The sequence below is a fragment of the Canis lupus genome, chromosome 8, assembly GCF_003254725.2.
Source record: "Canis lupus dingo isolate Sandy chromosome 8, ASM325472v2, whole genome shotgun sequence".
NCBI classification, from domain to species: domain Eukaryota; kingdom Metazoa; phylum Chordata; class Mammalia; order Carnivora; family Canidae; genus Canis; species Canis lupus.
Genome location: NC_064250.1, coordinates 205,219 through 226,572, shown reverse-complemented (window position 1 = coordinate 226,572; position 21,354 = coordinate 205,219). Strand labels below are relative to the sequence as shown.

The following is a 21,354-nucleotide window of genomic DNA, read 5'->3' as shown; positions in this document are numbered from 1 at the left end:
TCTGCATCACTTGCCATCAGGGAAATACAAATCAAAACCACAATGAGATACCACCTCACACCAGTGAGAATGGGGCAAATTAACAAGGTAGGAAACCACAAATGTTGGAGAGGATGTGGAGAAAAGGGAACCCTCTTACACTGTTGGTGGGAATGTGAACTGGTGCAGCCACTCTGGAAAACTGTGTGGAGGTTTCTCAAAGAGTTAAAAATAGACCTGCCCTACGACCCAGCAATTGCACTGCTGGGGATTTACCCCAAAGATACAGATGCAATGAAATGCCGGGACACCTGCACCCCGATGTTTCTAGCAGCAATGGCCACGATAGCCAAACTGTGGAAGGAGCCTCGGTGTCCAACGAAAGATGAATGGATAAAGAAGATGTGGTTTATGTATACAATGGAGTATTACTCAGCTATTAGAAATGACAAATACCCACCATTTGCTTCAACGTGGATGGAACTGGAGGGTATTATGCTGAGTGGAGTAAGTCAGTCGGAGAAGGACAAACATTATATGTTCTCATTCATTTGGGGAATATAAATAATAGTGAAAGGGAATATAAGGGAAGGGAGAAGAAATGTGTGGGAAATATCAGAAAGGGAGACAGAACGTAAAGACTGCTAACTCTGGGAAACGAACTAGGGGTGGTAGAAGGGGAGGAGGGCAGGGGGTGGGAGTGAATGGGTGACGGGCACTGGGGGTTATTCTGTATGTTAGTAAATTGAACACCAATAAAAAATAAATTAAAAAAAAGAATAAAATAAATAAATAAATAAAAAATAAAAATGGGAAAAAAAAAAAAAGAAGAGCAAAACCCCAAGGAGAAGGGTCAAATAGGAACATATAGTGAGCCACATATTAAGTATTGAAAGGTGTGTTTCTTTATTAGTAACCTGAGAATAAAGCAGGTAATGTATTGAATATGTTTTTTTTTAATGATAAATTGCAGACAAATAGGAAATGCCATCGATTAGAAAAAATCACAAAAAGTGCTGAAACTATCCTAAAATCTGTGAAAGCTAAGTCTGAGTTATTCAATTTCAGGGCAAATGTGACCAAGCATTGGGCAAACTGGTGTCAGGTAAACGAACTCTGGGGCAAGTGGCCTGCTTCGGACAGCAGGGGAATTAGGGAGGGACTTTTGCCCTAAACTAGACTTCCCCAGCTTGCCAGTTAGTCTAGGATTGTCTTTTCAGACGAAAAATCCTTCTGTCCCATGTGAAGAACGCAAAGGCTCAAATCCACAGAACATAAACAGGTCCCACCTCTGAGGACAGGTGCTGGTAAGAAGCAGCACAGTTTGTATTTGGAAAAAGGATCAGGATGGATGGAGGGATGATAGAAGTGTGTGGTAGGAGGACCCCCATGACCCCATCATCATGTCACCCATGATTACCCTTCATGAAAGGGCTGGGAGTCCTCAGGGCTAGGGAGGATGTACAGGGATAATCCCAGGACAGATGGGGATGCCTGTCTATTCCCAGGGCAGCATGGAGTGTCCTCACCTCTGTGATGCTGGAGATTAGAAGCCTCACACCAGATCAAAGGTCACTCATTCTCCATTGGTGGACACTTGAGTTGTTTCCATATCTTGGCTAATGTGAAATGCTCCATGGAGGTGAAGATATTGCTTCGATAACATGTTTTCATGGATATATACCCAGAAGTGAGATAGCGAGATGATATGGTCATTTTATTTTACTTTTTTCATGCTTAAAAGATAGCCCTGATGTTTGATGTGGTGCTGGGACATGAGGCCACATGGACCAACGGAGTTTGACTTATCCCAACCCTGAAACATGTAAATGTCAAGTAATATATGAATTAACTGGAGTGAGAATTTCTCTAAAATTATGCACTACTTCACAAATTCGTGTGTCGTCTTTGCACAGGGACCATGCTAATCTTCTCTACATTATTCCAGTTTTAGTGTATGCACTGCTGAAGTGAGTGCGTGGTCATACTATTTTTAATTCTTTGAGAAACCTCCATTCTTTTTTCCAAGGTCATGAACAATTTATGTTTCCACCAACAGCACACAAGGATTATAGTCAGTAATACCATATTACATATTTGAAAGCTGCAAAAACAGTAGATCTTAACTATTCTCACCAGGAAAAGAAATGGTAATGCTGTGCTGTGACGGAGGTGTTAGCAAAGGCTGTGGTGGTGACCATTTTGTGACATGTAAATGTATCCAGGCAACAATTTGTACTCCTTAAATTTACATGACGTTACATTGTCATATGTGTTCTACACCTCAAGAAAGCTGGAAAAAATAATAGACATAAAAGTAAAATTAAAAGTGCACTTTTAATGCTCAGCAGTTGGCTGAGCAGTTGGCTCAGCGGTTAAGTGTCTGCCTTCAGCTCAGGGCATGATCCCAGGGTCCTGGGATCAAGTCCCCCATCGGACTCACCACAAGGAGCCTGCTTCTCCCTCTGCCTGTGTCTCAGCCTCTCTCTGTGTCTCTCATGAATAAATAAATAAAATCTTTAAAAAAAAATAAAAATAAAAGTGTGGATAGACATATATATATTTCACACCCATAAACACACATAATTTTAAGCACAGGCCTATTTCCAGGCCATATTACCTACAATACAGCATTCTATTTTTTTTTTTCATATTTCTGCAAATCTTTTGCTCAAAACACAATATATCATTGCAAGGTATTTCTAAGTATGGTAGGAGATTTTTTTAAAAGCAAAAACAAAAACACCAGCTTTTCAGGTAATGTTGACCAGTGACAAAGTGTCTCACCTTGACTAGACTTCACTTGGGTTCCTTTGAGCCCTGAAACCCTGAAATCTGGCTGCCTAGCCAGCAAGAATCCTAAGTCATCCTGGCTGGCTCTGTGGTCACCCTGGATCTGAATAGGTTTCTCAGCACCTCCTGGAAGGCTAAGCCCCTGGGGGTCTTCAGCTGGAATCCTGTTAGGTGGGTTTGGGGAGCTCACTCAGCCCAGCTGGGCCACCCTCCCTGCTCTCAGGGCTGGCCCCCAGCCCTCTCTGCTGTATCCAGAGTTGAGCAGGAGCTCTGCCTCCTACTGCCAGGCCCCGTGATGACAGTCCTGCCAATGCTTCCTTACCACTACAACAGGTATCAGAAGATTTTGCCTCATTAACACGGTGCCCAGTTCATCTGGACTCCAAAGTGAGATTACTGTGCTGGGAAACAGAACTGTACATTCTGCCCGGAGCAGAGAGCCCCATGGCTGTCTTCTTTTTGTGCATATAGAGATAAAATATTCCTGCCAAGGACCTTGAATAAACGTAAATTCGGGCCTATTCCAGGTAACCCGTTAAAACACCCCAGTTTTGTAACCCTGCTTTGTCATTTCTTCTCCTTTTTTTTAATGCACTGGGATTCTCAAATTACAAAAAAAAGTGGGGCGGGGGAGGACAAAAAAATAGAAGTGGCCTGACGCCGCTGTTGCAATACTTTTCCTGCCCACATTGCGGGCATTTCTCCTTTCCAGAACCTGAGTGCAGCCCCATCTCGCACGGGGGTCAAAGGCAGCAGGCTGAGCCGGTCCCTCGCGTCTGTCTCTGTCTCTGTCCCTGTCTCTGTCTCTGTAGGCCTCCCTCCCTCCCAGGACTCTAAGCAAAGCCAGCCGCGGCTGCCTGAGTCAGGTGCCCTCTGCGCCCCTGGTCCAGCAGGGGTGGACCAGATGCTCCCCACTGCCGCCTGTAGGGTTCCGGGCTGTCCGGCTGTCTGGGGCGTGCACCTCCCAGCCTCACCCCGAGGGAGAGACGGAGACAAAGAGAGAAACGGGAGATGGGGGGGTGAGGGGTGTTGGAGGAGGGAGGAGGGGCTGGCAGAGGCCTTACCGAGGAAAGAGCCCTCGTGGCCTGGAAGCCGCGGGGACGCAGGGCAGGAGCGAGATGCCCCAGGAAGGTGCTGGGTCTCGGGGGAGCTGCCCGCAGGGGGGGGTACAGGACTGCGGGGGCAGCACCAAGCGCGTCCTGCGCTGGGACCTCCGTGCGCCCCGACGAGCACCTGCGGGGCTCCTGACTTCTCCACACCGTCTCCAGGCTGCGACCTACCCCCGGCGGTGCCTTCCTGGGCTCCCCGTCCTCCTAGATCTGGATGGAGGTCGGCTGTGGGACACGCTGGCCCCCGCCCGGTTCCTCCTAACCGAGCGCAACAACAACCACAACAAACCATAACGCGCACGGGGAAGCCACAGCCTGCGGAGCGCGCACAGGGCTGGGGGCCTCCCTCCCGCAACCCACCTCCTCGTCGTGCCCACCGACACCCAGACACCGGGAGGCCACTGCAAGCCCGCAGGCCTAGGGAAGTCGCCTTCAAGCGCCCAGAAATACAGGGACGTTGGGAACCATCCAATCTAAGCCTCTCCCTGTAACCGCGACGCGGGAAGGATGGAGAGGTTGGCTCGCTTGGGGCAGCAGTTCTCAGCAGACTGGGACACAAGGCCCCTTTACACGCTCAGAAATGCGCACCCCGGGGGCTTTCGTGTGAGGATCTTGTCGATCAGGATTTCTGGTGCCATAAATTAGGAAGGAGAAAAATGTCACATAATCATTAATGTGTTCTAAAACAATAATACACATGTGAACCTAAGTAATGCAGTTTTCTTAAAAAGAAGTTTCCCAAAACAAACCAATGTCTCATAAGGGGAGTAACACTGTTTTGCATTTTGCATATCTGCTGAAGGTCTGACGGATGGGAAAACAGCTGAAGTTTCACAGCTCTCTCTGTATCCAGTGTCGCAACATCCTACATCATACAGCGACCCAAAATTCCCTGGCACCCTTCTGAGAGTGAAAAATACTATTATGAAAATAGGGTTTTTTAAAGTATTTTTTAAAGATTTTGTGTATCTATTTAAGAGAGAACAAGAGTGAGAAGGATGGAGAGAAAGAATCTGAAGCAGAGTCTGCACTGAACACAGACCCAAGCCTTAGGGCTCCATCCCACCACCCTAAGGTGAGCTCAAACCGAGAGTCAGGCGCTTCACCCACTAAGCCACACAGGCACCCGTACCATAAAAGAAGTTTTAACTATGCAGATCCCCCTACAGGCTGCCAGGACTCCCCAGGCTCTGGGCCACATTTAGGAACCAAAGATATACATCTGTAGTGCATGTCTCCCAAGTCATCGCCTGCTGCCTTCACCTCCTAACCACACTGTTACGCGTTACCCTGTTATCCCTGACCTATCTAAAAAAAAATCAAAATTTTTGTTGGAACTTTATAGAAAACTCTGGAGAATATATTAGGGAGGACCAGACGAAAAGGAGAAGTTGCCTGAGTCATCCCACAAAGATGGTCCATTTTCTGTTCAGATAAATGGACCTGGAATTCGGGAAAATGGGTTCAGATGTTGCTGTGGGTGTGAGAATAGTGGTCCCAGGGCATGGCACACACCAGCTATCTTTCACATGGAAACTCTACGGATGCACTCTAGGGATGAAAAATACGCCTGCTGGGTTTGTTTGGGTTGTCTTAATTCAATGGTGGTTAGGGGTTTAGGTCATGCAGTTCCGGTCAACCAGCAAGCAGAGGAGGTTTTGTCTCCAACCCATTATCAAGGAGGTTATTGCAGGGGCACAGCTGCAGCCCTGGGACCCACAGGACAAAGTGGGGTTTCTGCAAATCTGCATGCTTTGTGCCTCTGCATCTCCCTGCCTCTCCACTGTGTCAGTGCTGCTTAGCCCTGTGGCCTCCTGCTGAGCCCCGTGTCCTCTTCTCTCTGCTCCAGGACTCAAGGTCTTTTTGTTTGTTTTATTTTATTTTATTTTACATTTGTTTTTATTTCAATTCTATTTGCCAACATATAAACCCAGTGCTCATCCTGTCAAGTGCCCTCCCCAGAGCCCGTCACCCAGTTACCCCACCCCCGCCAACCTCCCCTTCCTCACCCTTTGTTTGTTTTCCAGAGTTAGGAGTCTCTCTTGGTTTGTCTCCCTTTCTAATTTTTCCCACTCAGTTCCCCTCGTTTCCCTTATAATCCCTTTCACTATTTTTTATTCTCCACATATGAGTGAAACCATATGATCGTCCTTCTCTGATTGACTCACTTCACTCAGCATAATACTCTCCAGTTCCATCCACGTTGATGCAAATGGTGGGTATTTGTCCTTTCTGAGGGCTGAGTACTATCCCATTGTATATACAGACCACATCTTCTTTATCCATTCATCTGTCGATGAACATTGAGGCTCTTTCCACAGTGTGGCTGTTGTGGACATTGCTACTGTGAACATTGTGGTATCACCGGGACTCAAGTTCTAAGGCAGATGAGAGGAATATTGATGCAAACGTCTTAAGTACCCACAAACCCACTAATCAGAAGACCACTAATAAGGGCACATGGCTGGCTGGCTCCATCGGTGATGCAACTGCCTGCAGCTCAGGTAGTGATCTCGGGGTCCTGGGATCAAGCCCTCCCCCCCAACTCCCTCACTCCCTTACCCCTGATTCTGGGGGAGTCGGCTTCCCTCTCTCCCTCTGTCCACCTCTCCCCATTCTCTCTTGTGCTCTGTCTCTCTCTCAAATAAAGAAATAAAATCTTTAACAGACTTTCCATTAAAAAAAAAAAGAAAGAAAGACTAAAAAAGGCAGAGGGAGTGGAGATTTTATGGTGTTAAGAAATTTGTAAAAAAAAAAAAAAAAAAAGAAATTTGTTGCCCTTGCACAGTGTGGTGGAAGTGGACATCAGTACATCCAGGAGGGAACACAGCAGGGAAGTTCCTCAGAAACTAAAAATAGAACTGGCATGTGACCTTGCAATTCCACTTTTGGATATATATCAAAAGGAAATGAAATTGATGGTGAACAGATGTCTGCACTCCCAGGTTCACTGCAGCCATGATGTGGCTACAAGCTGAGTGCCCATCCACAGGTAATGGATGGAGAAGATACGACATATATATCACTGCCTATACATCAAGATGTTTTTTAAGAAGGAAATCCTGGGATGCCTGGGTGGCTCAGCGGTTGAGCGTCTGCCTTCGGCTCAGGGTGTGATCCTGGGGTCCTGGGATCAAGTTCCACATCAGGCTCCCTGGAGGGAGCCTGCTTCTCCCTCTTCCCATGTCTCTGCTCTTTCTGTGTGTCTCTCATGAATAAGTAAATAAAATCCTTGAAAAAGAAAAAAAGGAAAGAATAAAGCAGAGACATTTGTCCGTCTGGATACTGAAGTGTTTTAGAAAGCAGAGCTAGCACACAGGCGGGATGAGAAAGCCTTCGTCCCCGGCAAACTGCATTTTGTGCACGCTTCTGCTGGGGGTGCCCCAGCTTGCATTTGTTCAGGTCCAGCTGTCCTGCTAGATGCTGATGTCACTGGCTCCAGGGCGTACTGGTCTGTGCCTGTCTGGTGCCCAGAGGTGCCCAGGGGAGCTTCATCTGCAGAGAGAACCCCAGGAGAGACTCGTCCTCTGCACACATAGCCTACTGCCCGGGCACCAGGGCCACAAGGGCGAGGGGAAGGCAGCCTCTGACACTGCTGTGCCTTTGCAGGAAGAGCCTTCCTGTGCCCCAACGTACCAGCGTCTCCTTCATGACCCTCTCAAACATTAAAGCACAGGGATCAGTTAGGTCGTCCACCGTCCACTCACACTGCAGGGACCTTGTGGCTCTTGGGAACATCACCACCCTCCTCTGCCAGCTCCCCTGCAGTCTTACCCAAGCCTAGCTGACCAACGGCACCCCCCAGCCACCTGATGGCCCTCGGAGTGCTGGGCGCCTGCCCCACACCCTTAGAACATACAGCACCCCCCACCCCTGCCTCCGAATCCTGAAAACCCCTGCCACCCACATACCTGCTGTGATGCCTACGAGGCTGTACACGGCCCTGGGTGCTGCTGAAAAATGCTCAGGCCTCTGGAAGGCCAGGAGGTCACTGACCATTAACAACTCATTCTGCTCCACCGCAGCAGTTCCTGAAATCAGTGGGGGGACCGCAACAGGCTAAGGCAGCACAGCCTACAGGGTGTGCTTGGGTTCAAAGTAGCTCATACACCGCAGTGCAGTGTCACATAGCCGGGAGGCACCCTGCTCCCTGCGATTTCTTTTCCTCCTGCGTGGAATGGAAAACAGACTAGAGAGGCTTCATCACCACCCCACCTCAGCTGTTTGAGCAGGCAACACTTCAGTACCATGTCCTCTGTGTTCTGGACCCAGTGCTGTCCCAAATTCCTGGGTTGAAGTCCTAATCCCCAGGACCTGGGCTGTGACCCTTTTTGGAGGTAGGGTCTTCGGAGAAGTAACTACAGTTAAATTAGGTCATTTGAACTGGCCCTGATCCGATAGGACTGATGACCTTATAAGAAGAGATTAGGACACACACACACACACACACACACCGCCATACACACACACAGAGGGATGGCCATCAACAAGCCGAGGACAGAGGCCCCAGGAGAAGCTAACCCTGCCCACACCGTGAGCTCGACCTCCAGCCTCCAGAACTGTGAAAACATGAGTTCCCATGGTTTAAGCCCCCCAGTCTACCGTATTCTGTTACGGCAGCCCTATTAAGTCATCACACGCTGCCACCCCCTGCCTTTTAGTGCATTGTGCCATGTCCAAAGTGAGGGCAGGGGTGTGGCTGGGAGGGGACAGTAGTGGCATTTTGAGAGGAATGGTATGTTTGGAGGCAGAGCCTGGACCTAGGGAGACTCCTCCGTCCTTGAGAACAGCTGGAAACACACACACACAGCCCAGCACTCACTTCGGGGTGCCCCCCTGGACATGTGCACATGGGACAGGCCAGGCTGGACTGACTAGGCTGGGAAAGACGCAGGAGCCATGCTGAGGTTCCCGTATCTGACCACCAATGTAGGACAAATAGAGCATCTGGCAGTGTGCACCCTACAGCTCTCATCCCACACCCTGCGAAGACAGACTCCCCAGAGGAGACCAGGGGTGGGTATAGCAGATGCATGCTCTGTGCCCACTCCCAGCAAAGCCAAAGCTTCCACCAGCCCAGGAAGTCCTGAGAAACTGCCATATGCTCAGGGAGGCAGAGTGGGGATGGCCTCACCCACAGGTCTTCAGGGGCTGCCTGTGGCCTCGTGGGAGATCAAGACCTGGATGAGCCGAGCCTCATGCCCATGACAGGAATGCTCGTGCCCGCCCCCCATGAACATGTGGATGCTCTCGGCATTGGTGGGAGCTGGGGTCTCTGGGGCACAGTGTTGGACAAGCCCCCGCATGGGGATGAGCGCCCCTGATGCACCCTGCTTGTGAGGTCCCAGGACATGAAGGACTCAACCACCAATCTCTGGTGCTGGAGGTCCATGTCCCCACTCTGGAGGCCTGGTCATGTGATCTGTTCTTCCACCCACCAGCCCCCAACCCAGGCCCCACCTAGAGTCACCTCATGAGCTTTAAACTCACCTATGGTTTTAAAGATTTTATTTATTTATTCACAAGAGACACAGAGAGAAGCAGAGACACAGGCAGAGGGAGAAGCAGGCTCTCTGCAGGGAACCCAATGTGGGACTTGATCTCAGGACCCTGGGGTCACACTCTGAGCCAAAGGCAGACAGACACTCAACCGCTGAGCCACCCAAGCATCCCTAAACTCACCTATGTTTAAAAGGTGCTCCTCTGACCATGTCACACTGTAAATTCCAAGCGTTTTAGAAATTCTGTGTGTGTGTGGTGGGGAGGGAGCCAGAGACAACGACCAACTGTGTATTTATCTCCACACTCGCACAGCTATCCTTTGTGGCATGTGCCATGAAGGCCCAACATGTCCATTCTGCCAGTGGGGACACCCAGGCCCAGGCCAAACATCCCAGCATGCACCACAATGCCTGCTGTGCGTAAGCAGGGGCCCTGGGCCTACGGGAGACCACATTCTGTTTTCTGGGGTGCCTGGGAGGCTCAGTGGTGCAGGTCTGCCTTCAGTCAGGTCATGATCCCAGGTCCTGGGACTGAATCCCTCATCAGGCTCCCTGCTCTATACCAACTCTACTGGAGTACACACACAGTCATACACACTGTACCAGGCACCATGCTGAGGTCTCCAAGATTGTGTGTTGTGTCATGCAGCACGCTTATTAACTGTGTCATTCCTACAATAGCTCTATTGGGTCAGAAGCACTAGTACTGTCACTTAACAAAGAAGCAGATGCTACTGCAGAGAAGGTCAACAGCACCTTCAAGATCACACCACAAGGTAGCGGCCCAGGTGCTAATCTCCCCCAAACCATCCCTCTCTAAGCCCCATGCTGCAGTAGGAGTTTGTCTCAGAGCTCATAGTCACTATACCTGCCAGCCCTTCAAAGGATCTTCAGTTATGTAATATGGTCTCCCTTTTTTGTCAAGGGGCCTGTATTTGAGGGCCCACAGCTAGGTGATCCCATGCACCCTAGGGGTGTGGGGTGGAGGGCTTGAGCACCCGGCCCAGACTCTGGAACTGGGGACACTGGAGCTTGGAGACCCTGGAGCTCATGGAACCTGGAGCTCAGGGACACTGGAGCTTGGAGACACTGGAGCTCAGGGACCCTGGAGCTCAGGGACACTGAAGCTCGGGGACTTCGGAGCTTGGGGACCCTGGGGCACCTGGCCTCTCAGATCTGAGGAATCATATGGGCACTGTGAAGGCAGCAGCCCCGGGTCCGCAGTGTGACATCTCCACATCATTCTCTAGCTGGTGGGCTGGGAAACAGCCTGTTTTGAAACCAAACACCCAGCTCCTCAGGTACTATCTCCACTCCCTGCTGGTCACAATGAAGTCATACACGGTGGACAGTGTTACCTCCACTAAACTCGGGCACAAGGGATGGACTTTTGTTTGAGTCCAGAGGTGTCACTAGGGAGATGCTTGACTCCACCATTTGTATGAGAAATACAATAAAACCTTCCCCAGCTCGTCACTCCATGCAGGTCCCATTCCACCACCACCACCACCACCCCCCAGCCCCGCTTGCCCCATCTGCACGGCCCGGAGACCACACACCTGACCCATGGGGCACAGTGGGTTGCGCCTGGGTCGGCCCGCAGCATCCTGGTGCCCTGACCTCTTCGGGGTACCCTCTGCCCAACACTCAGAGTACTCAGGCCCTGTCCATGACCCATGGACACAGGGGGTTGCGCCAGCTCCTCGGGGTCCCCTCTGCCCCCAACACTGCAGGGCAGTCAGACCTTGGTGACAGGCCAAGGTAGGCCCAGAGAGGCTCCAGAGGATCTCCCCTGGGGGGTGGTGCGCACAGAAAACTATTTTCTTCTCCTAAGTTTTTCAGTTGTCCAGCAAGCCAACTTTATTTTATTTTATTTTATTATTATAATTTTTTTTTGCCAACTTAATTTTAGAAGAGCACGTGGTGGAGGAGGAGCAGTAAGAGCTGCACCTCCTATGGAGCTGCTGAATTAACGCACTCCACCCCCCCGCCCCCCCGCAGGCACTGGGTAGGGCACAGACGTCGGCCTAGGCCTGGGAGCACATGAACCTGCATTTTGAGGCTTGCCTGGTGGTGGGTGGTAGAACGGAGACAGCCTCTCCCAGCACTGCCCGTCAGGAGGGTCTGAGGAGGGTCAGCAGTCCACTTCTTCAGGACACAGGATTGGGGGACACTCCGCGTAGACTGCTGGGGAGGAGCTCAGGGTTTCCTGTGGCTTCTGTCTTCCACACTTGCTTAAACTGAAAGCAATCGGAGAAGGACAAACATTATATGGTCTCATTCATTTGGGGAATATAAATAATAGCGAAAGGGAATATAAGGGAAGGGAGAAGAAATGGGTAGGAAATATCAGAAAGGGAGACAGAACATAAAGACTCCTAACTCTGGTCTGGGAAACGAACTAGGGGTGGTGGAAGGGGAGGAGGGCGGGGGGTGGGGGTGACTGGGTGGCGGGCACTGAGGGGGGCACTTGACGGGATGAGCACTGGGTGTTATTCTGTATGTTGGCAAATTGAACACCATAAAAAATAAATTTGTTATTAAAAACAAAAACAAAACAAAACAAAAAACATGGTGTTTGTCTGCAAGAGCATGCACACACAGCAGGAGAACGAATTCCAGGGACACCACCCCCCCACCCCCCCCCCACCCCCCGCACAGCAATGAGAGAAAGCAGTCCCTCCATCATCACGGCTATGTCCCTTGTTCCAGAAGCTGAAGGACACAACAAAATCCTTGACATAGTCCTCCCTCCAAGGCCCTGCTTGGGACCTGAACAAATCCCGGACTCCTCTAGCTCCCATATGAGGTATTTGGGTGGCTTTTTGGGTGTGGCGACGTTTCTGGAAGAGGGGCAGAGGGAAAGCCTCAGTGCCCCCACGTGAGCAGAACCAGGGAGCAATTGCAGTTAAAGCAGCCGGAAGTTCACACCTGTGGGCAATGGTCCCTGCGGCGATGGTTCTCTGCCTTGGACACCTGGGCGCCTTTGCCAACTAGGGGAACCTCCTGGGCGCAGCCACCAGGGCGCAGGATGACTGCGCACCTCTGTGCCTTTTGCTCTCCAGACTAATTGCCACCAATGGTGTGCGTCCAAACCATGGAGAGCCAGGGACATTCTAGCTGCCTCCTCCAAGGACAGTCCCTAGGAAAATTATTTGCGCAGAAAATCCTTCGAAACAGCTTTCCTCCCCAGCCATGGGGAGGGCAGGAAATTCGGTTTGATTGGTATCTCACACACCTGCCTGACGTTGTGGACATGAAGGTGCATCCCCGAAGCCTCTCCCACTCCTGTCTGGGGAGGGCCGGAGCTGCCTGGGACTCCTGAGGCCACCACTCTGAGGGTGCTGCTGGAGCCTGAGCCAGCCCTTCTCACTGCCAGGTGCCCAGACTAGACTCGGAGACTGGTGGTGACAGTGGGAGGTGCAGCAGTGCACAGCCATGTGCCTGAGTCCCCCTAGAACAGCCTGTGGGAGACCAGAAACAAGAGTGGCACCGGCTCCCCCGGCCCAGTGGGATGAGGCCTCCTTCCCAGGGTGACATGGAGGGGGGGTGGGGGGGTGGGGGGTAGCAGGCCCTCCCACCCCACCTCCCTGCCCAGCTGCCCTCTGAGGCCCTCCCACCCCACCTCCCTGCCCAGCTGCCCTCTGAGGTCAGAGAGGCACATGGCCTTGCGCACATGGCAGGGCCGCCCCCTGAAACTCCCAGAGCCCAGGCAGGGCCCAGCTGAAAGGGGGTGCAGGGAAGAGAAAGTGCATGAAGCCAGGCCTCCCGTGCAGAGGGGGGTGGGGAAGAAGGTCATGGGGGGTCCAGCTGCCCACACAGGGAAGGTTCTGGAATTCCAGAGACCAGCTGGCTGCAGTCCTGGAGAAATCAAGTCCATGGCGTGTCCCCAGAAATTCCTCGAATGCCCTGGGGCTCCTTAACTTTTCTGGGCCTTGGTTTCCACAATTCAGGATGTTGATACTTGGATAATCTGTGAGGATTTATCATGGCGTTCACTCTGTGTCAGTAGAAGCGGCAAATTAAAAAATACAACTTTTTAAGGAAATTAAAGCGTCATAGGTGTACGAAACTGACCCTGGGACATGCAGGGTGTGTGTGTGTGTGTGTGTGTGTGTGTGTGTGTGTGTGTGATGTGAAGGATACAAGTAAATCCTAACCTCCCGCAAGGAAAACAATAAGAATGCAAAGGAGCACTGCACCCCAGGGAACCATGGAAAAAGGCTGTGCCCCAAGCCAGTCCCTGACACTTGCTGCTGCTGTCCCTCCTGCTACAGCCTGGGAGTCCCCTTAGGGCCAGTGGTGTGGCCAGCGCAGGGACCTGGCCACCTTACAGGAGCAGAATTCTAGCTCTTAGTATTTTGGGTGAGCTGAGCCTGCAGTGCAGGCTTCACAGGAAGTTGCTACGACAGGCCTGCGAGGTCTTGCTTCCCTACACATTGCCCAGCGGTGAGTTTTCACCTGACGTGGCCTTTGCACAACCTGTTGGTGGCTGAGAAGTACGGGGACCCCCATGGGTGACTACTGGATTCGACGACAGTGGAGTGGCAGTTGTCTCCACAACCTGTTTCCTTGTCATGCCAGCAACGCCCCCCCTTCTTCTTCCTGGCTTTCCCGAAGTGCTAACTGAAGGATACTTGTCAGGATCCTCTCAGCCTTGCAAGAAGCCTTCATTGACACCCCACCTGGTTAAAAGATGCATGGCTGCTAAACTGAAGGAACTGAAGGCCGGAGGGAAGTTGTTAAAGTTGCTAAGCGCCCACCACCCATCGATGGGTCCTTGAACCAGGTGGAGGGAACCTCCTTCAGAGACCCAGCTGCCTCCATGTGGACACTCTGCTGAGGGCAACAGGCAATCTGAGCCCGACCCCAGGACCCTGTGAGTCTGCTCTAACATATAAACATTCCCTTGAAAACTTCCTTTATGTCTCAACCCCAACATCCATGTCATGATCGTCCCCCAAGCACATGGCCCACCAATACACAGCTGAAGGGACTCATGACTCGGGTTTTATTAGTGACCTTTCCCAACAGCAGCTGGCCCCTCAGGGTCCTGGAGACTGTGCTTCCAAATTCCTTAGAGACCCACACTCTCCCTGACCCCTCCTGACCTGAGAGTCTATAACCAGCCACTCCTCCTGACCCCAGTGCAGCTCTCTGCCCACAGGTCCTGTCCCCGGGCTTTAATAAAACCACCTTTTTGCAGCAAAGACGCCTCAAGAATTCATTCTTGGCTCTCGGCTCCAAACCCTGATGTCTTTTCCTACATCACATGCCACTATTAAAGAAAAAATTGAGGACACTTGTTAATACAAGTCTACTCATGGGACTATTAGGACAGGTGTAGGGACGAGGCAATGGGGTCTTGCAGTGGGGGTGAGGAGGGAGATTGGCCCGAGTCTGAATACAACAGAAAGCAGGAATTTATAGCCAAGGAGCCAGGTGAGAGGCAGTGCGTAGAAAGTCAGGCTGGCGGGGGATTCTTGCAGAAGGCAGAGGGGCATACCGTGACATCACCAAGGGGCAGCTCATTGGGTGCCTGGGGGCTGACCAGGCATGTCCAGTGGATTCCACACAGTACCTGCCAAAGTGGGACAGTGCGAAGATGACCCTGGATGCCCACCAGACCAGGTGTGCTTGAGAAGCTGCTCCCGGAGGCCTGAGAGGCGGTGCTGGTGGAGAGAATCCTGGCCTGCAGCAGGCTACCTTCTTCCCGCAGAGGAAGGGGAGGCGGGGGAGGCGCGGGGCTTGTCCAGGGGCAGGCAACAAGGCCCAGGAAACGCTGACCTGCACAGACAAGTCCATGCTCTTTACCCGCGTCCAAACAGCACGCGTGTTTGGGAGACCTCAGCTCTGTGTAAGCCTGCAAGTAGCCCCTCCCACCCCGTGAGCTCTTGAGCACCCCCATAAGGCGACTAATGCCGCGGGGTGGCCGGGGTGGGGGGGTGCGTGGGAGGAACCATTACTGCAGGCAGGTCGCAGAGGGACGCCTGAAGCTGGCCGAGGATGGCCTGAAGCTGCCGTGGGCCGGGGCACGAGCCATGGACTGCCCGGGAGGTCCCTTCAGGGTGCTCGGGGACCCTGCAGCAAATAGATCAGCCCCGGTCCGTTTACCTGCACGCTGTCCCTCATTGTCCCTCCGTCGACGGCCTTGTGGTTTGCATCGGAGGGTTTCAGGTCCCCGCCCCCCCGCGAGCTGACCCGCCCAACGGCTCGGAATCCCTGCACACGCGAGGGAGCAGCTCCGCGGCCGTGCCCTCAGCGGGCCAAGGATGGCTCTCCACGCAGGCGGACAGAGCGCAGGGTGGGGAGCCTGAGTCAGGTGCGGCCCTGGGAAGGAAGGCAGACAGCGGGAGAGAGCCCGCGGTGACCTCGGACAGGACTCTTCCGAGGGCCTTGTTTATGGAGAGCCTTGTTTACAGACAAGATGCGGTGAGCAGGGGCGCTGTGGGGGCTGCGCAGCCCCGCAGGGGACTTCTTGACCCCCACCGGGGCGGGGCGGGGCGGGGCTGTTAGGACTCTCCCTCTCCCTCTCCCTCTCCCTCTCCCTCTCCCCGTGCTCATCTCAAACTTTCTCAAATTTTCAGTGTCATTAAAAAATAAGACTGTGAATAGGACTCTGCATATAATCTTATCACACCGCAAGAGAATAGTGTGTGTATGGGGGGGTGGTCCTTCCAGGCTGGGTCAGTGTCCTGGGTGCTGTGGGCAGGGAGGTTCCTTCCAGGCTGGGTCAGTGTCCTGGGGGCTGGACTCTGTGGGTTACCTGCCAGCACAGAAGTCCCAGGCTCCAGAGTCAGAAACAGAGGCCACAGCAGGACTGGCCTCACATGGAGGCCGCAGGGACAGGTCCTTCCTCTTCATTTCCTAACCCCTGAGGATGACCAGCCATGCAGGGTTCCTCCCACCTCCACCTGTGTGTCTGTCTACACAGACTACTGACTTGTTTTCTAAGATGTTAGCTTGTAGGCGCCTGTGTGGCTGAGTTGGAAGAGCACCTATTCACATTGGGTAGTGAGTTGAAGCCTACACTGGGTGTAGAGATTAATAAAGAGATAAATGAACGTAAAATATTTTAGTTTAATATCTCTATTTCCAACGTGGGGCTGGAACCGTGACTCCAAGATGGAGGGGGAGGTCCCACCACCGAGCCCGCTGGGTGCCCCAAGTAACCGACCTGTACGGCATCATTAGATTCAGGGCTCACTCATTCAGCATAACTCTCCTCTTAACCTGGGCACACCTGAAAGATCCTACTTCCAAATGAGGTCACATTGATAGCACTGAACATTATGACCATAGGAACAGACCCTATGTGCCCAGGAACCACACCACACTCCAGGATGGCCTTCCCTGAGGTGGCAAAGTTGGAAGTGCCAGAAGCCATCATATAAGTAAATCTCTGAGGCAGGTGCACTGTGTGTACAAGGGAAAGGAAAGCACTTGAGGAACTCAGGACTCACGTCTGGAGCAAAATCCAGGTGTTTCAGCAGCAGGAGAATGAACTGATGGAAACATAAGGACGTGTGGCAGAAACTGAGGAGTGTAAAAGTTCACAAGGCACTTACGGAAGAGAGTGGATAAAGATCCACTCAGAATGGGGGCCATGGTGCTATGGATATTACTACATGTTCTATCCTCTAATGCATGTGATACAGAGGACGGGTCACCAGATCTGCAAAGAGAAACATCCCTTCATCTCAGCATTTCAGTACCGTACAGAGCAAGGGGAGACGCCAGATTTTTCTGCCCTAGGAAGACAAAAAATACCTTGTTGCCTGCCCCTGGACGTCCACAGGCCCATTTCGTGGAACTGACCTGCTCCTCAGGGAAGACTGTGTGGTGTGCAGACTCCGGGTTTGGGGGAACCCAAGCCTCACGGTGTGCAGTTCCCATCCCACGGCTGGCAGCATCTGTCACGTCCTCTGCTATACCCCACTCACCTTCCCAGTCAGAAAATGATCATGTCACCCCACCTCCTCCACACTCTCAGGCGTCCTCACCTCCTGCTCCTCCCTGGGAGGGCCCTGTAAGTCAGACGTCACACAGGGTTCCCCAGGGAAAGGGGGATCACACGTGTTTGTGTGTGTGTGTGTCTGGGCACGTGGGAAGGGATAAAGAGAGAGAATAATTGATTTGGGATATGCACGCAGAGAGAGAGATATAGGGCACAGATGTAGACATGTTTAGGGTACGCATGTAGAGATGGTGTAGGGTATGTATGTAGAAATGTCCAGGGTATGTACATAGAGGTGTTTATGGTATGTACGTAGAGATGTGTACAGCTGTCTCCTCTCCCTCACCTTCCTACTCACTCTGCTCCAGCCCACAAGACTCTAGCGCTGCCCATCTGCTGAGGAGTCTGGAGCCACCCCCAAACCAGTGTGCTGGGCTCCTCTAGCCTGCCCTGGTGGCACCCGCACCCCATGTATTATCCCTGTTCTGGGAAACATGCTCGCCCATGTGGAGCTGCAAGGCTGGCAGTGCCCAGGTTCCCTCCACCTGGGGCAGCTCCTCTTCCCCCAGTCCCCTCCCTCTTCCCAGCCTGAGAGCTGCCCTGGCCCGGTTCTGCCTGCCGTCCTGCACCCATGCTTGTCCCTTCCAGGGTCTCAACTCCTGCTATGTGCTGTGACCCCAGCTTTCTACCCTCTACCTCCGCTGTCTCCTCCAACAGTTAGCTGCTTGCTAACCACCTACTTTGATTGACCCAGCAAGTCCAGAAATCTAGCCTTGGCTCCCCAGCCCTGCCCAGAAGCCTGCTCACAGCTTCCTAGAGGCACCCCTGAGTCACCAATTAGGACCCAAACCACAGCCATTCCTCTAATGTCCTGCTGCCCGCAAGGTGCGTCTCGCCAGGTGCGTCTCCTGCAGCCCGGGGCCCAGCATCGCCCATGGTATGCAGCTCCCCAGCATCTCCTGCGCCTCCCTGGCCCAGCTTTCTCACAACGACCACGGGAAGATTAATGTCCCCTCTGCCATGGCCCTGCTGGAAACCCTGAGAACGACATCCAGTCACCCACCGTGTCCTCTCCCCACTCCAGCAGAGGAAGGCCTTCACACACAGCTCCCAGTGCTGGAATGCTCATCCCCACCCACCCTCCTTCCAACACCTGCTGGACCCTTGCCTCCTCCCTGTCCCAATGTCACTTTCTAATGTCACTACCTTGGCAGGCTTCTCCTGATTACCCCATTTCATTTTATTCATTTTATTGGTGTGGCATCTGTCACCAATGTGTTATATACCACAGGGGCATTGATTTATTATCACATTTCCTTTCAAGCTTCCAGAAGCCGGGATCTTACGTCCACCGTAGTCTCTCCAAGGATGGAAGAATTGGTGGCAGATCGGAAGTATTTCATAAAAATAAACCCAATGAGCAACAGTCACAGAAACCAAATGAACATACCTGTGAGCATGAGATGTGTGACGGCCGTTGGGCAGGGTCTACATCAGGGCTCAGCCTATGGTGCCTGACACAACGCCATCTGGTGCAGGGAAAGGGGCATTTCCACGGCTTCTGTGCACTGCCCCCAGCCTCCAACTTACCCCTCCCTAGCTCACTGGCCACGCAAGCCCTGGAGCTGCCCCCCTGGGCCCTTGCTGTGGTGGGGCCTCCACCTGGGACGCTGAACTACCTCCCTCGTCTCAGGTATCACTGTCACAGGGGATCCAGCCCTGACCCTGGCACACCGTGACCACTGCCACCCTGCCTCTAGCACCAGCTACTTGGCATTGCTCCAGCTCTGCCACACAGATCCAACAGAGCAGATCCTCTTGATTCTGCTGCTTCCCAGCACCCTGGTGACTAGCTGCCTGGGCTCACGGAGGAGCCCTAAGTGCCCAGAAGCCTGGACGTACCTGGCAGATGGTCAGTATGTTTCCTGAAGGCCTGAGCTATCCTCAACATGCACCCAGTGAGACAGACAGCTTCATATCCATCTTCTGGTGAAGAAACTAGACACAGAAACCTGTGAGACCACCTGGTTAGAGCATGATGGAGCAGGACTTAACCCAGGAGCTGCCTCTCACCCCTGTGCTGAGTGACATGCAAAGGAGGGGCACATTCTGAGCCCTGAAGCATGTCAGTTCCCACTAAGCAGCAGGGATGGATCTGATGCTGCATGCTAGCCATTCCTGGGCTCATTTACTCGCTTCAGAGCTGCCCTGGGCAGAGCTGTGAGCACGGACTGCCAGCACTCAGCAGCTGGTTCTGCAGGCAGCACAGGGCTCAGAGCTCCAGCAGGCGGTGTGGACATCCAGAGCTCTGCCACAGGCTGGGCTGCTTGCTAACCACCTCAGCCCAACCTGCCTGGGCTGACCCTAGCTCCCTCCCAGAGGGAATCTGCTCTCCAAGCCGGGGTGCCTGGCTGGTGCTCCTGAGGTTCATGGCTTGTATGCACGAATCCTGCTAACCCGGTGTCTGGAAAAGCTCATGGGTGGCTCCACATAACAACTCTAGGTGGCCCTGCCGGTGCCTGTCATCTGGGGGAACATTCCCTGTTCACAAAAAACTTCACTCCTTCACTTCGGTGCATCTCCTGTTAAAGCCAGAATCCAGGCATTTGGGAAATGGCAGCCCCAGGAATTCCGTTAGTTGGGACTGATTACTCTCCCATTGTGCAGGAAATAAGAGGCACCTGGGCTCTAGGACTGAGAAGGATCCAGACCCCTTGGTCCATTCACCTCTCTCTCCATTCAGCCAGGCCACTTTCTTTGGGAGAAGTGCTTTTCTTTTTTTTTAATAATAAATTTATTTTTTATTGGTGTTCAATTTGCCAACATACAGAATAACACCCAGTGCTCATCCTGTCAAGGCCCCCCTCAGTGCCCGTCACCCAGTGACCCCCACCCCCTGCCCTCCTCCCCTTCCACCACCCCTAGTTCGTTTCCCAGAGTTAGGAGTCTTCCTGTTCTGTCTCCCTTTCTGATATTTCCTACCCATTTCTGGGAGAAGTGGTTTTATTTCTGCTTGGCCTCCAAACAGGATCTGAAGCACACCAGTGACCTGCAGTCAGGTGCCCAAGAGGTGCAGGGAAACTTCCCTAGGCCTTCTCTTTGGTGGGAGAGGCCCACCTGGGTGTAGACCACCTAGATGGTGCAGATGTAGTGCTGAGACCTGGGACAGGCTTCTCTGACCCTCAGAAACCCGGAAGATTCAGGGTGACCCCGAAAGACCTTTTCTGGGCCACTGGGCCGTGGGCAGCATAGTGCAAAGTGTCAAGGAGCCCTTTGGGGGGCAGGCAATGGCACTGGACTCCAAAGGCTCAAAACCTCTCTGTGCGCCACCATGTGAACATCCAAGTGGCCGTCCCCCCTAAAGCGAGCTCGTAGCTTCCCGGCTGCCCACTGGGACCCGGGCTGACCATAGGGTTGTCCCGACGCGCACAAGGGCCACGCAGGGGCAGCCTTTCTTAACTGACATTCCGCAAACGCGCTCCGTCCCAGCAGGGCGCGGGCTCCACCCGCTTCACTCGGGGACTGCCGGGTGTCCCGCCGCGGATGGGGCGGGAGGAGGGCGCCGTCTCCCCCACCTCCCCCCAGCCCTGGCCTCAGCAACGGCCACGGCCGGGCGGGCCGGAGGGGCTCTGGCGGCAGCAGGACTGGGTCCCCCCGGCCGTGGGGTCGCCAGGGCCACAGGCGCGCGCGGAGACGGAGCAGCCCCCGGAGCGCCGATGCCGGGTGCCCCCCCCGCCCCGCCCCTTCCAGCACTCGGGCGCGGCTCAGGGGTCGCGCTCGGCCCTCGGCGGTGCCGCAGGCCCTGGGGCGGCCGGGCTGGGGGCGTGGCGGCGGGAGGGCCCCGCGCGCGCCCCGCCGCCCCCCCCCCCCGGCAGCCCGCCAACGCCCCCTCCCCCGCGCGCGCCCCGCGTCGTTGGTGCCGCCGGGCGCCGGCCCACAAAGCCCCCGGCCGGACGCCGAGGCCCGGGCGCGCGGAGCCGGGGCGGGCGGGGCGGGCGGGGCGCGCCGGCCGGAC

The 21,354-nt window shown here is 53.5% G+C and overlaps 2 long non-coding RNA genes and 1 other non-coding gene across 15 annotated transcripts; 1 reads left to right on the top strand and 2 right to left on the bottom strand.

Moving 5' to 3' along the window:
• Positions 1-1,850: 1,850 nt before the first annotated feature.
• LOC112672728 (U6 spliceosomal RNA) lies at positions 1,851-1,957 on the bottom strand. Its single transcript, XR_003144449.1, has one exon. It is a non-coding gene; the product is annotated as a U6 spliceosomal RNA (small nuclear RNA).
• Positions 1,958-11,207: 9,250 nt separating this feature from the next.
• Positions 11,208-20,939, bottom strand: LOC112672707 (uncharacterized). Of its 13 annotated transcripts, none has more exons than XR_007412243.1 (8): positions 19,242-20,198; positions 18,790-18,868; positions 15,497-17,409; positions 14,964-15,169; positions 14,579-14,660; positions 13,307-14,218; positions 12,621-12,846; positions 11,208-11,622 (listed from the first exon to the last, which is right to left on the bottom strand). It is a non-coding gene; the product is annotated as an uncharacterized LOC112672707 (long non-coding RNA). The 13 variants fall into 13 exon arrangements; XR_003144435.3 differs by adding an exon at positions 20,322-20,939 and having other exon boundaries at positions 11,209-11,622; positions 13,307-14,660; positions 19,242-19,351; XR_007412237.1 differs by adding an exon at positions 20,322-20,939 and having other exon boundaries at positions 11,209-11,622; positions 13,307-14,660; positions 19,242-19,337.
• On the top strand, positions 15,526-18,780 carry LOC125755532 (uncharacterized). Its single transcript, XR_007412244.1, has 2 exons — positions 15,526-15,814; positions 18,664-18,780. It is a non-coding gene; the product is annotated as an uncharacterized LOC125755532 (long non-coding RNA).
• Positions 20,940-21,354: the final 415 nt, after the last annotated feature.